The following is a 17,680-nucleotide window of genomic DNA, read 5'->3' as shown; positions in this document are numbered from 1 at the left end:
AACACCTTGGCCCAGAACATGTGCCCTCCGTCTCTCTCTCTGGGTCAGTTACAGGAGCGGGCGGGTGAGGGTCTGTGGCCTGCGATTCGCAGGAGGTGTAGCCAGACAGCCAGCCCCCCCCCTCAGACCAGCATTGCTGGAAACACAGGAGGAAGCCGGAACAGGGCACTTAACATATATTCCAGCACAGCCTTTGAAGCTGTGAAAGCACAGGTGTGCTGCTACAATGTGCCTCTGGGAACAGATACAACGATTAAGCTCACAGCAGGCAGAGGCCCTGTGACAGACATGGCTCTTAGCCCCTACTAAATAGCGTGATGCACTCACACCAACATCCTAGGTGGGAAAATATTTACCCTGATAAAAGAAATGTCCAGTAGTCGAAACTTATTGTTTCTCTCCTTTGCAAGTGTAAACTACTCTTGCGAAAGCTGGCGTCACCCAGACAGACCAGCCTCAATTTGGCATAAGAAAGGAGAAAGAGAATAAAGGAGTACAGAGGTATAAGTAGGGGACCTACAGCATCATGATTTTGGAGTGCTTTTCACTATCTATCTGCTGGTCAGATAAGTGACAGCCTCCCAAGGCTTCTGCAGCTAAGAGGGTCCCTAAGCATTGTCCCTTATTCGTCTTTCCGCGGAATTGAGTGACCGATCCTGGCTTGGCACCGCTGGAATCGAGAGATGCAAGAAGGGTAAGAAGCACCCACACCTGATCTCCTATCTTTAGTGTACACATATTTTGAAATAGAGCTCTGTACTTTGTTTTCTTTCTTTGGGATTGTGGCTTCAGTTTTGTAACTTGTTTGTGTGTGTAACATCTCTACATTTAAATAAGTAGGCACTAGCAATTTTGTAACCACATGATTAGAATCTAGCTTAATAAATGTTGGTAACCATTTATGCATAAGCCTGACTTGTTTCTCTGGTTTACTGTAAAGCAGCCAACACAATTAACGAACCTCAGCCGTTTTGGCTCTAAAGCCTGGCCATTAGGTGAGAGTACTAAGAGCCTAGCGTTGAGTTGTGCCGCCTCCACGGGGCAAACTCTTGGGGCACCTGTCAGTCAATCCTGGCTGCCCGCTGCGAAGGAGCTCTGAGCTCTAGCAGTTAAAGTCACGGGTGGTTAGGACCTTGGGGCATCCGTCAGCCTCGCCCGGGCTGCCCGCCGCGAAGGGACAGTGCGTCCTAGAGGTTAAAGTCACGGATGGTGTAAACGGGCATAGCTGGCACCTCACCAAACATCCTTGGCCGTCGGCTAACAGGAGGTCAGAGTAGTGATCACGATGGTCCCTTCTGGCCGGAAAGTCTTATCAGTCTATGATTTTCTTCTTGCTGTAACTGCTGCCTACAGGTTCTCTGGGTGAGATCCAGTGACAGGTACGTGGTGCCCCAAACACAGGAGGTCTGGGAGCCAAACTTACTCTAATGGGAGGCCTAGGTTGTGGAGTTCCTTCCGAGGCCAGGCCCGTGCCCCTTGCTAGCTGCCTGTATGGGACACTGAAAGTCTGGTCGGTGTCAGCTGGCCTGTCTGGGATTGTTTGGGGTCTCCCCCAGCTTTGCTTCCTGTGTTATCTGCTGCCCTTTGGTCTTTCCTGGGCCCATGTGATGAAGTGGGACTGTTCTTAATGTTTCCTCTGAATAGTGTGGGGGTGCCTCAGTTTCCCCTAGGCAATTCTTAAGTATCTAGGTAGTGGGATAAGGGTGTATGATCGTTGCAGAGCCCTAACGGGCAGGTGTGTGCAGGGGTCTGGACACAGAGAATGGCTGACACCCTGTTTCCTGGCCACTAATGGCCTGGGCCCTTCCCCCCTGCAAGGTGAGAGCTAAAGGGTTGGAGAACAAAGGAATCCGGTGACCTCCTGGCCCGGGAAACGGACAAAGCCCAGAGGAGGAGGGGCTGGAGGGTGAGTCAGTTGGGGGCTGGCTGGGACATGGAGTGAAGGGCAGATGTGGTTGTCTGGCTCACTGCCCCCCAAAATGGACCCAGCTGAGGGGTCCTGTTCTCTGCACCTACAAGCTCTGTTTTAGACCATGTTCCTGTCATCTAATAAACATCTGTTTTACTGGCTGGCTGAGAGTCACGTCTCACTGCGAAGCTGGGGGGCAGGACCCTCTGGCTTCCCCAGGACTCTGGCTGGGCAGAATCGCTGTGGGAAGTGCACGGAGGCGCAGAGGATGCTGAATGCTCCGAGGTCAGACCCAGGAAGGTGGAAGCCAGGTGAGCTGTGTGTCCTGCAGACATGCTGCTCACAGAGAGGAGACTTCCCCAGAGTCCTGCCTGGCTTCATGGGGAGCAGTTCCAGAGCATCGCCCGGGGACTCTGTGACAACTGGTGGTAGCCGTGGGATGTATTGCACCCTGTGGATGGCGCTTCCTGCAGTAAGGAAAGCAGGGAGCTCGCTGCCTACCCCCACTGGGACAGCAAGGGCAGCGCTGAGCACAGTGGGAGCTGAGACCCCAGCTGAGTGGGGGGAGACACAAGCAGGGCAGGGGATCTGTGGGGAGTGGCAAGGGGCTGGGTAAGGAAAGTCTGGATGAGCCTAGGCAGCCTTGTGAGCTGATGGCTGTGTCTAGTCAGCAGGGTGGGAAGGCGAGGAGAGTGGAAGATGAGTGTCCCTGGACCTTACCTGTTACCTGTGTGGAGAAGTGTGACAGGGAAGGAAATGTGCCTGTGTCTGTCAGGGGTATTGACTTGCCTATGGAGGGAACTACCCTGATCTCCAAGCAGTTGTCTGTGACCAGCCCTGTGTGCTGGGACCAGGGGAATGAGATCCCAAGCTGTGTGTCTGGGAAAGGAGAAAGTGTCTCTGGCTCTTCTTTGTCTGTGGAGCAGACAGAAGGGGCCTTTCAGCCTGTGATGGTTGAGGGTCGTGCAGTTGTCTCAGAGCTGGTTCTGGATTCAGCTAACGCCCAGGAAGGGAACGGTCCTAAGTTTGTGTCTGCTCGGGAGAATGGCCCTGTTACTAGGTCGCATCCAGTTAGTGTCTATGTAAAATCCCAGAGCCCAGACAATTCTGGTGCTTGTATTTTGCCTGTTGCTAGTGTGTTGTTGGAAAGGGTGGAGCAACTCTTGTCTAATCAGGGTGAGATGCTAGCCAGGGCACAAGGAGAGCATGAAGGTGATGGGATTGTGCTACCTACTGAGAGTCTGGAAACCTGTCACAAGAAGGAAAAGATTCCTGAACTTGTGTGTGGCAAAGGGAAGGAGAATGCTTCTGACCTTTTATCTAGGAAGTCTGTCAGTTTGCCTGAAAGGGGATTGTGTAGGAATCCGCCGGATTGGCCAGAGATAATTCTGGATGTACGGGAGACCCAGAAAGAGTCTGTTGTTGCTCAGGAAAGTGTCCCCTAGAGCAAGCCCTAGGTAAAGAGGGTAAGGGCAGAATTTCTGTGAGGGGTGAATTGTTGCATAGAAAAGCCCTAGGGAAAGGAATCCTCATGGAGTCTTTGCAAGCAGTTTACTGCCACTGAAGGGTGTGAAAGTGATTTAATCAAGAAAGTTTCAGTTCCTAACAGCCAGAAATTTTCTGTTGTGAATGGATCCACTGACTTTCCTGTTGAAAGACCCAGTGTGGATAGCTTTGAGAAGGTCTCAGGTGGAGTGAAAGCTGTTAAGAAAGTTAAATAGTCCTCTAACCAAGTGGCTGTGTTTGGCCAGCTTGTTGGGGAGAAGACCCAATCCCAGTTTGACCCGCTGGGGTTTTGGGGGTGGCCAAAGGGCACAGTCCTGTCACGGAGTCCCTGGGCGATGCTCTGGAACTGCTCCCCATGAAGCCAGTCAGGACTCTGGGGCAGTTGCCTTTCTGTGAGCAGACTGTCTTCAGGACACAAAGCTCAGACAGCTTCCACCTTCCTGGGTCTGACCTCGGAGCATTCAGCATCCTCTGCCCCTCCGTGCGCTTCCCACAGCGAGTCCGCTCAGGTGGAGTCCTGGGGAAGCCAGAGGGTCCTGCACCCCAACTCCGCAGTCAGACGTGACTCTCAGCCAGCCAGTAAATCAGAGGTTTATTAGACGACAGGAATATGATCTAAAACAGAGCTTGTAGATGCAGAGAACGGGACCCCTCAGCTGGGTCCATTTTGGGGGCAGTGAGCCAGACAACCACATCTGCCCTTCACTCCATGTCCCAGCCAGCCCCAAACTGAAACTCCCTCCAGCCCCTCCTCCCCTGGGCTTTGTCCCTTTCCCCGGGCCAGGAGGTCACCTGATTCCTTTGTTCTCCAACCCTTTAGCTCTCACCTTGCAGGGGGGGAAGGGCCCAGGCCATCAGTGGCCAGGAAACAGGGTGTTGGCCATTCTCTGTGTCCAGACCCCTGCACACACCTGCCCGTTAGGGCTCTGCAATGACCACACACCCTTACCCCACCCCCTAGAGACTTAAGAACTGCCTACGGGAAACTGAGGCACCCCTACACTATTCAGAGGAAACATTAAGAACAGTCCCGCTTTGTCACATCTCTCCCCCCTTCGAGACCGAACTGAGCGGGGTCACTTTAGCCAGTGACCTGGGGAAGTTTGAAGCCACCAATGTTCCCATGGATGCCCCAGCATCTCTCCCATTCCTTGGTGGGAGTTACACCAGGCCCTTCCAGTTTCACGCCCTCCCTTAGGTCGGGGGTGGTCGATAGCACTTGCAGGCCGCATGTGGGAAGGTTTATGTGGCCCTGTGACGAAGTGGGACTGTTCTTAATGATTCCTCTGAATAGTGTGTGGGGTGCCTCAGTTTCCCCTATGCAGTTCTTAAGTATCTAGGTGGTGGGGTAAGGGTGTATGATCATTGCAGAGCCCTAGAGGGCAGGTGTGTGCAGGGGTCTGGACACAGAGAATGGCCGACACCCTGTTTCCTGGCAACTGATGGCCTGGGCCCTTCCCCCCTGCAAGGTGAGAGCTAAAGAGTTGGAGAACAAAGGAATCTGGTGCCCTCCTGGCCTGGGAAAGGGACAAAGCCCAGAGGAGGAGGAGCTGGAGGGTGAGTCAGTTGGGGGCTGGCTGGGACATGGAGTGAAGGGCAGATGTGGTTGTCTGGCTCACTGCCCCCAAAATGGACCCAGCTGAGGGGTCCCGTTCTCCGCACCTACAAGCTGTGTTAGACCATGTTCCTGTCGTCTAATAAACCTTCTGTTTTACTGGCTGGCTGAGAGTCACGTCTGACTGCGAAGTTGGGGTGCAGGATCCTCTGGCTTCCCCAGGAGCCCCACCTGAGTGGACTCGCTGTGGGAAGCGCACGGAGGGGCAGAGGAGGCTGAAGGCTCCAAGGTCAGACCCAGGAAGGTGGCAGCTGTGTGAGCTGTGTGTCCTGCAGACAGGCAGCTCACAGAAAGGAGACTTCCCCAGAGTCCTGACTGGCTTCATGGGGAGCAGTTCCAGAGCATCGCCCGGGGACTCTGTGACAACCATTATTCAGGGCTAGGTTGAGCAAGGGCCTGAGCTGCACAGAGCCGGGACAGCCCCGGCAGGTACTGTGCCCTAGAGCGACTCCTTGGAGTCACGATTCCTCCCTGTGCTGTTGGGCTGGTTCGTTCCTTTATGTCTTGGAATTGGTGCCTTAGAAGGGAAGAAATCCAAGGGCTGCTGTGCCCCGGTGTCCAACAGCAGCTGCTAAGCTGCCATCCAGACCGCAAGCCCCACACCCCGTTTGTGACGTCACAAGTGGAGCCACCAGCTTGCGGGGTCGCAGGCACAGGGCTGCCGAGCTCCGGCCACCGGGCTCCGCGTAGCTGGCCTCATTTCCGTCGTATGTGAGCACCTTGCAGGCTTTGGTGTATTTCTCTACCCAGCGCCCTGGGAGACCAGGCAGGGCTGAGTGGCTGGCCCAAGGTCACACAGGGAGTCTGGGACAGAGCAGGGAACAGAACTGGGGATTCCCGAGGAACCATCCTTTTCCCCAAACTTCTGGATGTAGAGAGGCATTGGCCTGTAGAGGAACCTCCCAAGGGAAAGGTGAGACTTTAAACCCAGCCTGGACCAGAGCCCAGGAACAACGCTGCCATGGCCCCGGGAGCTGGCTGGAGGGGATCTAGCCAGTGTCCTCCATCTCTTACAGCTTTGATCATGTGCAGCCTGGTTTGGGGACCCTGGTTCCTTTCAGGCTGGAATCTCATGCTCTTCTGCACACTGTCTAGCTTGTTACTCCTCATTTGGCTCCTGTGACTTCAGTGGCAGGCCCTGCCTTGCGTGCAGGGGACTGGGCCAGGCAACCTATCATGTCCCTTCCAGGCCCCCATGTCTCCGATTCTGTGACTTCCGTGTGGAACAAGGCGCTGCTCAGCGTGAGGAAGGGGCTCAGCATCTGGCCCTTAGGATGCAGAAGTACAAGGGGACTTGTGATCCCGCCGCCCCCCCTTACCACATGTCACTCATCCTCTCCAATTATCAGCTTTTGGGGGCAGGGATTGTGTCTGTAACTCACTCAGCCCTGGCTCGAATCAGATCCTTTTGCATTCATGCCCATATGCACATCAGATCATCTGAAATTATCCATGGCCGTGAAATCAGTTGTTTTCTCCCCAGCTGATCACACTGATCTGTTCTGACTCCTGGTTTCCTTGTACTCCTCCATCTGCCTGTATCTGTTCTCAGCTTGTGAGTTCTTTGGGGCAGCGACTGTCTGGTCTGGTTGTACATACTCAGTGCAAGGGGGGTCTGGCTCATGACCGGCGCTCCTAGGCGCTATGATAATAAATCATCATAATAGAGGGATTGTTAATTTCCCTCTCTCACTGCTCAGGTCTCACCCCAGCTCAGCTTTCCTGTCTCCTTCATGGGCTGGGTACAATAGCCGAAGAGACGCTGCAGCCAACAGCCAGCTGGACTGAGCGCAAAGCGAGAGTCCCTGCGACATGCAGCCAGTTCTCAGAGGTCTCCTTTCCGCTCTCAGGAGGCTGCTGGCATTCCTTGCCCTTGTTCTGTGTTACGATCTTATTCTCCGCATTGCCTTCATCTTTCTAATGCTCCTCTGGCTCCCAGGAATCGTCTTCTCCCAGCAGGTGTTCCCGGCCGTGCTCATCTTCTGCCAAACCCTGATGCCATGTGTCGACGTTATGGCCAATCACCTGCTCCCGGCACTGGGCATCTTCCTGGCCTCCCTGTCACTCCCCGTGTTCCTCTTCTTCTGCTTCAAGCTCGTTCTGCTGCCCTTCTACTTCAAGCTGTTCCAGCTTGTCTTCCTAGCACCTTGATCAGCTCCCTCTCAATAGAACTGTCTGGCGCTTGCATGTCGTGGTGTAAACCTTTTCATTGGGCATGTCCTGCGCGGCGGGCATGTGGGGAGTGGGGGAGATGGCTGCATCCCTTGTTTTATTGTCCCACCTCAAGAAGTGTGAAGGGGCTGATCGTTATGAAGAGAGAATTTGGAATCATCTCCCAAGAGAAGGGGTGGAACCCCCCAGTTCTCGGGATTTTTAAAACCAGGCTGGACCCAACACTGGAATGAATCCCAGGGTGGTGTTTGTTCCCTTAGCTACAGCATGGCACCTGGAACTCCCGTTCCCCTGGTTATCGACTGAGGTGCCCAAGTCCTGTTCAGAATCGCTGCTTTCCAGGCTACAATCCCCCACCGTGTAAGTGTGACCTACAGTCACTCCTCGCTTAACACTGTAGTTCTGTTTCTGAAAAATGCGACTTTAAGTGAAACGATGTTAAGTGAATCCAATTTCCCCATAACAACTAATGTAAATGGGGGGGTTAGATTCCAGGGAAATTTTTTTCGCCAGACAAAAGACTGTATTTTTTTATATACACACACACACACACACACACACAGTGTAAGTTTTAAACAAACGGTTTAATACTGTGCACAGCAGTGATGATTGTGAAGCTTGGTTGAGGTGGTGGGGTCAGAGGGGGGGATATTTCCCAGGGAATGCCTGGCTGCTAAATGACGAACTAGCACTCGGCTGAGCCCACAAGGGTTAACACATTGTTGTTAATGTAGCCTCACACTCTACAAGGCAGCAGGAACAGAGGGAGGGGAGACAGCGTGGCAGAAAGAGAGAGAGACACACCGTGTGTGTGTGTGTGAGAGAGAGACGCGCGTTGCCCCTTTAAGTACACTGACGCCACTCTAAGTACATTGCCTTTTTAAGTAGATCAACAGGTTGAGACAGCAGCTGCTGCCAGCAAGCTCCCTCTGTCTGGAGCCCTGTCCTGTCTCCCCCGCTCTGTGGAGATGGGGTACCGGAGATGCGGGTACAGGAGCAGGGGGGAGGGGGACACCCTGACATTAGCCCCCCTTCCCCCCCCCCCAGCAAGCAGGAGGCGTGGGGAGCAGCTCCAAGGCAGGGGGCAGGAGCAGCACATGGCAGTGGGGGGCGGATGGGACAGCTGAACTGCCGGCAATTGATAGCCTGCTGGACAGGTGCCACACAGGGAACTTAGGGGAGCGGGGAGCTGATGGGGGGCTGCCGGCCCACCCTGGCTCCAAGCCCCCACCAGCTCGCTGCACCGGGCTGCTCCTCCTGCAAGCAGTGGACAAAGCAGGCGGCTGCCAAACGACGTTAGAAGGGAGCACTGCGCAACTTAAACGAGCATGTTCCCTAACGGATCAGCAACGTAACAACGAAACAGGGTTAACCGGGACGACGTTAGGTGAGGAGTTCCTGTACAGTCTTTCCCTCCTTGCAATTGGCTGGGTTAAAACACATGTTGATCAGATGGGCCCACCTGACCAAGTGACCCATGTCAGCCTGCATAGCTGACCTGTCCTCATCGTCATTTTCTTCCAGATCCCTGATAAAGATATTGACCAGCCCGGGGCCGAGAACAGATCCCTGCAGGCCCCACTGGAAACACCCCCATCGACTGGGGGCCCTAGGCTAGAGCTTGGGAGAACCAGGGTCAGTTCTCAGCTCCCTTGGGTGACCTCATGTAAGTCTGTGGGCATCAGTTCCCACCTGCCCAACGAGGATAGCACCTACCTGCCTCACAGGGGTTGGGAGGAGAAATGTTACAGATTGGTAGGTGCTCAGATCAGGGACGGGGCCCTATAAGTACCTAAGAGAGATGCTGATTCCCCATTTACAATTCTTTGCTTCCCATGTGTCTGATAACCAGCTTTTAGTCCATCTGACGTGGGCTGCGTTGATTTTTCACAGCTCTTGTTTTTTATTTAACCAGAATGTCACACGGGACAAATGCCTTACAGAGTTTGTGATGTCTGCACAGTTACTTTTAAGAACCAAGCATGTGATCTCATCCAAAAATGATAACGTTTATTTGATGAGACCTATTTTCCATAAAACTATGAACTGATGTAATGGGCCTAAATTCAAATATACTTGACTGACACAAGAAGTTTCACTCTATAAGCTAGTCAGGTCAGGTTGGTCCCCGGTAGAGGGTGGTGCCAAGGATCAGTTAGGGGATGCAAGGAGGGCTGTGTGCAGCAGTCTTCCCTCTGCTGGACCCCCTCGCCACACCAGCAGAAAAAAAATCACACTCCAGAAAATGATCATAGCATGGGGGAAAGAAAGCACAGGGCTGACACCAATGTAGCGAGACAATTCTAGTTACTCTGCTACTTGGAAGATGCTCAGAACATCATGGCGGAGAAGGACCGGAGCCTGATGTGAGATGGTCACATAACACAAGAATCAGGGGTCACCAAATGAAAATAATAGGCAGCAGGTTTAAAACAAGCAAAAGGAAGTATTTCTTCACACAATGCACAGTCAACCTGTGGAACTCCTTGCCAGAGGATGTTGTGAAGGTCAAAGCTATAACTAGGGTTCAAAAAAGACCTAGGTAAGTTCCTGGAGGATAGATCCATCAATGACTATTAGCCAGGATGGTCAGGGATGCAAAAACATATTCTACATGTCCCTAGCCTTTGTTTGTCTAAGCCAGGAGTGGGCGACAGGGGATGGATCACTTGATGATTGCCAGCTCTGTTCATTCCCTCGGGGGCACCTGGCACTGATCACTGTTGGAAGACAGGATATTGGGCTAGATGGACCTTTGGTCTGACCCAGTCTGGCTGTTCTTATATTATGACGGGAGGAATGTTAAGGAAAGTCGTGTGCTGGGCTGTGTTGCTGGATGACAACCAAATGAACACATGCCCCTGGGTGCACAAGACACAGGGGTGTGGACTCCTGGGTGGAAATTTCACCAACCTGCTTGTTTGGAACTTTGGGGATTGAATTTGAAGGGTCACCGGCTGGCTCCAGAGGAGAGAAGAAGCCAGGTCATGGAGAGGGCTGGGGAGCTAGACTGTAATCAGGAAGGGAGGCACTTCTCAGGTTAGATTTCCCCTCTGGGAGTCAGGAGGGGACGGTTACTGAGTGCCATCTATGCTCCTGTTGCTCTGGTTAAACAAAAATTCAGTGGTGGTCCAAGCACGGCTCACCCGATCCCCAATATGCAGGTGTCCGGAGAGAGTGACCCAGCAGCACCGGTGTGGAACAAGCTATGCGTCCTGGAAGGGCCAGGCCCTGACGGTCATCAACCCTGAAGTGTAATTCATAAAGCAAGCAGCAGGGCAGGTAATTGTGGTTGCTCAGCAATCGCCCAACTCTGCTTCATCGTTGGACACTAGTGGTAATTGCCCAAGTTCCATTAACAATCACAGGAATATTTCACAGCACCATCTATCCCCAGCTTGCCCCAAGCCTAGCACCCTGATCTATCCTCTCGACAGGGGTCTCTTCCCCCACCACTGAAGGGCATCTGTGTGTCTATAGTGAAAAACAACAGGGATCACACAGAGAGAATGTAATTAACCAGGTCAGAATCTGGCCAGGAGTCCACTGACAAACTCTTAGGTCCCCGTCCTGTACTGTGACCTCTGGGGCTCTGCAGATTTGGGTCTCGCTCTTGTGAAAAGTGGGAGGAGTCCTGTAGTCAGATGGTCACAACCCCGCTTTTATGGAGCACCTCCTTCCAAAGTCATCGCCTCCCATGCAGCTGCCCACACGAGTGCTGCGTGTGACCTTAATACCCAGTTCATTGGTCTCATACGCTCAGGGAAACAGCTACCGTTATTTCTTCTGTGTATTGGGCAAAGATTTTGGAGTTTTTTCCATCTATGATCATTTCTATCACTAGTGCGGTTTGATGGTCGGACATGATCCAACGTTTCCCTTATGTGGTCACTTCAGTAGATGGGGTTTTTTTGGTGGCCATGCATGGTCAAAACTTCAGGGTTCTCTCTATATGGTCACTTCAGCTGAGAGACACCATGCAGAACACAGTATGGTCCCTCGAAGGCGAGTGATGGGGCACTATCCGACACACGAATCCACCTCTTTATATACAGTTCAGAATGGCCAGTTCAGCTCAGAGACTCCAGCACTCTCACCGAAGACAGGTTGCCTCTCTCCACCGAGAAGGGTGGTGGGGGACGCTCCAGGTGCTGGGAGCTTGGAAGCCAAAACCATGCCAGGAAATGGCAAGCATGAGATGCAGCTGCAGTGCACGGGGCCGTGGTGAGGCCAGGGAGTGGGAGGAATGAAGTCGATGAGGAAGGACAATGTCCTTTCTTCTCAGATGTTTGTCCCAGCCCCAGACTGTTTCATGTTTCCAAACAGACTCCACAGCCAAATGAACAGATTGTGACAAACCATGCTAATATTGCTTGGGCAGGGTTTTCATACTAGCCCTCCAACAGACATAGGTGCTGAGGAAGTTCTGGTCAAGTTGCGTATACAGAATCGGCCCAAGGCTCAAATAAACATTTTCAAAATGAAGCGGTGACCCAGGGGGACCTCTACTCACCTCTGGATGGCGCCTCCTCCTGGCCATGCTGTGGATTAGCTCTGCCAGGCCGACGTCCCTTCCAGCAGTTACACTCCACCACCCTCTCAGCCTGTGGCCCCTTCCTGGCTCCAGGAACCACAGCCTACCTTTTGTGACCCCAGCCAACTCGCTGGGCGGGTCCCCCTCCTGGGGGGATGTGTATCAAAGTCCCTGCTCACCAGCGACCCCAGATAGTCCTCCTGTTGACTTCCCCAGGCGCCACTCCCTCAGTGGCTGGCAGGGGAACCCGGGCCCGCCCTTCAAACAGCAGCCAAGGTCTGGTTCCCTTCCACACCCTGCTGCCTTTCCCTGAGCCTCTTCCTTTCCTCCTGGCCCTCCCCACACCTCTGGGTCTGCTGAACTCTCAACTCTCTCCCTCTAGGGAGTAACCATGGGCTACTTGTCTCTATAGCCCCCAAACACACCTCCCTCCTCCCAGAGAGTGACTGCAGGCTACCTCCCTGCAGCCTCTCGGCTTCCAATTTCCCGTCTTTATAGAAGCCCTGCTTGTCCACACAGTGCTGAGCTTCCCCTAATCAGGGCTTTCCTTCCAGGCTTAATTCTCCCAGATTGTAGCCTAACTGGCTGATTGGCTCACTTGGCCCAGTTCAGCTCTTGCAGGGCCAGCATGGGGAGCACACCCCATCCCAGGGCATGTCACAGCTGCTACCTCAAGAGGACACATATTTAATAGGGGAAAACTTTTTTGAAGACAAACAGTTTCCCCATTTATGACTGGTTTGGCAAGTCAAAGGGTGAAGCCCAATCCGGTGCCATTCACCACAGGGCAACGTGCACTGCCATTCCCGCAGACCTGCTGCCTCTGGTAGTGATCGTCAGCCAGAAGCCGTGCGTTTTAGTTTCCTCTGTGGCACCTGCTGCTGAACAGCAGCCCCGTCAGCTAAGCGAGTTTGTTATACTCCTCACCCTTGTGACCAGGGAAAGCCATTTGTCCCTGGGAAAACTCCCCCGGGGTGGCACAACCCCTAGTTGGCAGATGGAGCTCAATTTGCCCGTGGCGGAAGGGCTGTGTCCATTCCCCTGTAGATCTTCATCCAAAAATCCGATGGGGCCCTGGGGTTTTGCATGTTCTCGAGGTCCATTAGTGGCTGGGGCAAAGAGGAGGAGGATTAGTGGGCTAGGAGCATGGCTGATGTGCTGGGGTGTTCTTACCTGCTGATGATGATCAGCTGGTGTAAGAGCCCCAGGATCCAGAGAGCAGCCAGGGGACCTATGAACCATGCAAGATTCAAGGTTCCAGAAAAAGGGACATTACCCCATGGCTAATCTCAATGTTGTTCCCAGTCCATCCCACTTGGATTTCATTAACGTAAATTCCATGGAGCAGAGCCCATCTCTACCCATATTTTTAGTGTTACTAACAAATGAGTAATAAATACAATCATTGGGCTTCATTAGAAGATACAAATCTTGGCTGAATTTTATAAAGGTATTTGTCGTTCCATTCCTAGGTCTAGGCCATTTCCAAGGTAGCCTGTCCCAAGTGGGGTCCGCATTCAGTCTTTGCTGTCGGAGGAGGGTGTTCCTTGTTATATATTTATGAACTGGCCCACTGGCTGATGTCCTTGGCTGGGTCACTGATGAACAGAGCCAGCTGTGCCACATGGTGACCCATCCTTGGGAACTGTGCTGAGTTCTAATGGAAGGGAGAGGAAAGGGGACTCCATCAGCATTTTCCTGGCAGCTCCCAGTCCCCCCTGGGCCAGGAGTCTCCTTCCCCTCAGCCCCTCTGCAGGAGATAGAGCTAGACCCTTCATTTTTCTAGAGCTGCTCCAGGATGTCAAGAAGGGACCCAAGGCCAGGCATGAACCTGGTTGGAGCAGGGGCTGGAGCATGGTCCCCTTAAAGGCCCAGGGTCACCATGGAACCAGGAAAAGAAGAACTTGACTCAAGCCAAGCTCATTCCTAGAGCATGCAGGGGTGTAATCAGGAAGGCCAAGGTGCAATTGGAGTTGCAGCTAGCAGGGGATGTGAAGGGTAACAAGAAGGGTTTCTACAGGTATGTTAACAACAAGAAAAAGGTCAGGGAAAGTGCGGGCCCCTTACTGAATGGGGGAGGCAACCTAGTGACAGAGGATGTGGAAAAAGCTGAAATACTCATGTTACTCTGAAAAATGTTTTTTTTTGCCTCTGTCTTCACAGACAAGGTCAGCTCCCAGACTGCTGCACTGGGCAGCACAGTATGGGGAGGAGGTGACCAGCCCTCCGTGGTGAAAGAACAGGTTAAGGACTATTGAGAAAAGATGGACATGCACAAATCCATGGGACCGGATCTAATGCATCTGTAAGCAGAGTCAGGATGAGCTCCACCCTGGCATCTGGTGGTGAGTTGTGGCAAGTTGTGGAAAAGAACTTCAGGGGCCGATCTCATTTGCATAAGCACACCCACCCCGCCTAGAATGAGCCCATAGCTGCCAAATGGTCACTTTGGCTGCTGTGGGATCCCCAGTGTCTCTGTTATTGGGGCAGGAAGAATAAATGGTTATTACCCTGATTATGGGAATCAAGGACAGTGGAACTGTACTTGGCCTTTGTTATGATGGAGGGACTCTCCATCAACTAAGTAGCACTCGCTAGGCAAGGGTCATGGGTTCCAAAACTCTGTGAAGGGAGAGAGGCTGGGGACAGGTATTAATGCTTGGTGGCATGGGCCCCCTGGTAAGGACCTTACATGCTAATTGCACTTCCTCCTCTCTCCACTGTGGAATATCAGAGCTAATTTTGATTCCATTAGGAGTCTAGTTACAGGCTGCTGAGCTGTATTCACTCTGGGCTAATGGTGCACCGGCCTTGAGGCTCCTCTACTACAAGCTGAAATCACAAAAGAGCTAAACTTAGTAAGAGCTGAAAGCACTGAGTGTTGTGTTAAGTAGTGGGGGAGCCTGAAGATATAGTGTGGAGCAGTTTGTGGGATGGCGAGCAGAGCGGTCTGTGGAGCAGAGCAGTTTGTTGGATGACTAGAGTGGCTCATGGGGTGGCTGGCAGAGTGGAGCCCCATGGAGAGGTGGGGCCATCAGCTTTGGACCATGAAAGGTGCCCCTTAACCCCCCCTCCCCAAATCACCTAGGTTGGGAGGTAAAACTGCAGGTGAACTTTTGAACTCTGGGGCTGCCCTAACCAGGGACAGAGACTTTTGGGTGTTGGACTTTTGGGACTTTGGGTGATTTGGGGTTGCTGGACTCAAGAACCAAAGGCAAAGGACATGCCCCAGTTTGCTTGGGGTGGGTTTTTTGCTGATGGGTTGTGTTATGAATCCTGTTGGTGGTGTTTCCCCAACATAATGCCACATTGTTTCTCTCTGTTATTAAAAGGCTTTTTGCCACACTCAGACTCTGTGCTTGCGAGAGGGGAAGTATTGCCTCTTGGAGGCGCCCAGTGGGGGTGGTATATATTTGCCCCAGGTCACTGGGTGGGGGCTTGAGCCGGTTTTGCATTGTGTTATTGGAATGGATCCCCTAGGTACTGAACCCGGCCCTTGTTGCTGCCAACTCTGACGGGCAGAAGGGTTACATATCCGAGGGTGCTGAGGGATGTTAGGATATAGATATTCAGGCCTGTCTGTAAAGGCCTGTACTTTAAGAATTTAGGTGTATTCTTATCACTTGGCTAGTTAGAGGTATAAAAGAAAGAATCAAAATCACTGTCTGCCAGTGTAAGGGCCTTCTCTTACTGTGACAGTCTGAGGCCCTGTTCTTAGGCTTAGGCTAAACGACAGAGGCAGCCATAAGCTGGGAAGCGACCGGTCACCTCCTCACATTCCAAAGTAGTCACATTGAAAGAAGGTGCTATTGGGCTGTTAGGATACAACCCTGTCCTGATAGTGCCTATCGCCTCCAGAGAAAGGGAAGTGCCTAGAAGATGTAAAAGGAAATTGAGGTTGATAGTTTTCTGTCTGGTAAGAACTCACTTATCAATAGACACAGCTGGGAAACTCTTATGTCTTTATAGATGTAGTTGTGAAATCCTCACTTCTGTATTGTTTTGTCATTATAGTTCCCACTTTGCTATTGTTTATTGGCATGGTCTCTGTCTGGTTCTGTGATTGTTTCTGTCTGCTGTATAATTAATTTTGCTGGGTGTAAACTAATTAAGGTGGTGGGATATAATTGGTTAGCTAATCATGTTACAATATGTTAGGATTGGTTAGTTAAATTTCAGTAGAATGATTGGTTAAGGTATAGCTAAGAATATTACTATATAAATTAGGGGCAAACAGGAAGTAAGTTGGGATTCGAAAATAAGGAAAAAGGAACTTGTATTTAAGCTTGCTGGAAGTTCACCCCAATAAACATCGAATTGTTTACACCTTCGGACTTCGGGTATTGTTGCTCTCTGTTCGTGCGAGAAGGACCAGGGAAGTGGGAGAGTGAAGGAATAAGCTCTCTAACAAGGGAGTTGGCTGATGTGATTGCAGACCCATTGACCATTATCTTTGAAAATTCTTGGCGATCGGGGGAGGTCCTGGACGACTGGAAAAAGGCTAATGTAGTGCCCATCTTTAAAAAAGGGAAGAAGGAGAATCTGGGGAACTACAGACCGGGCAGCCTCACTTCGGTCCCAGGAAAATCATAGAGCCGGTCCTCAAGGAATCCATTTTGAAGCACTTGGAGAAGAGGAAGGTGATGAGGAACAGTCAGCATGGATTCACCAAGGGCAAATCATGCTTGACCAACCTGATTGCCTTCTATGATGAGGTAACTGGCTCTGTGGGTATGGGGAAAGCGGTGGATGTGATATATCTTGACTTTAGCAAAGCTTTTGATACGGTCTTCCACAGTCTTTTTGCCAGCAAGTTAAAAAAGTATGGATTGGATGAAAGGACTATAAAGTGGATAGAAAGCTGGCTAGATTGTCTGGCTCAAAGGGTAGTGATCAACGGCTTGATGTCTACTTGGCAACCGGTATCAAGCGGAATGCCCCAAGGGTCAGTCCAGGGGCTGGTTTTGTTCAACATCTTTATCAATACTCTGGATGATGGGATTAATTGCACCCTTAGCAAGTTTGCAGATGACGCTAAGCTTGCGGGAGAGGTAGATTCTCTGGAGGGTAGGGATAGGGTCCAGAGTGACCTAGACAAATTGGAGGATTGGGCCAAAAAAATCTGATGAGGTTCATCAAGGACAAGTGCAGAGTCCTGCACTTACGAAGGAAGAATCTCATACACCGCTACAGACTGGGGACCAACTGGCTAAGCAGCAGTTCTACAGCAAAGGACCTGGGGATTACAGTGGATGAGAAGCTGGAGACGAGTCAGCAGTGTGCCCTTGTGGCCAAGAAGGCCAACGGCATATTGGGCTGTATTAGAAGGAGCATTGCCAGCAGATCAAGATAAGTGATTATTCCCCTCTATTCAGCGCTGGTGAGGCCATATCTGGAGTATTGCATCCAGTTTTGGGCCCCCCAGTACAGAAGGGATGTGGACAAATTGTAGAGAGTCCAGCAGAGGGTAACGAAAATGATTAGGGGGCTGGGGCACGTGACTTATGAGGAGAGGCTGAGGGAACTGGGGTTATTTGAATTAGCATTAGAAGAGTGAGGGGGGATTTGATAGCAGCCTTCAACTACCTGAAGGGGGGTTTCAAAGGGGCTGGAGCTTGGCTGTTCTCAGTGGTGGCAGATGACAGAACAAGGAGCAATGGTCTCAAGTTGCAGTGGGGGAGGTTTAGGTTGGATATTAGGAAAAACTTTTTCACTAGGAGGGTGGTGAAACACTGGAATGGGTTCCCTAGGGATGGAATCTCCTTCCTTAGAAGTTTTTAAGGTCAGGCTTGACAAAGCCCTGGCTGGGATGATTTAGTTGGGGTTGGTCCTACTTTGAGCAGGGGGTTAGACTAGATGACCTCCTGAGGTCTCTTCCAGCCCTGGTATTCTAGGTTTCAATGATTCCCTGCTCTGACTCTGCCTCTCCAAGGGGAACACTCCC

Source organism: Caretta caretta, chromosome 4 (assembly GCF_965140235.1).
Source record: "Caretta caretta isolate rCarCar2 chromosome 4, rCarCar1.hap1, whole genome shotgun sequence".
Taxonomy (NCBI): domain Eukaryota; kingdom Metazoa; phylum Chordata; order Testudines; family Cheloniidae; genus Caretta; species Caretta caretta.
This window is presented reverse-complemented; position numbering follows the sequence as displayed.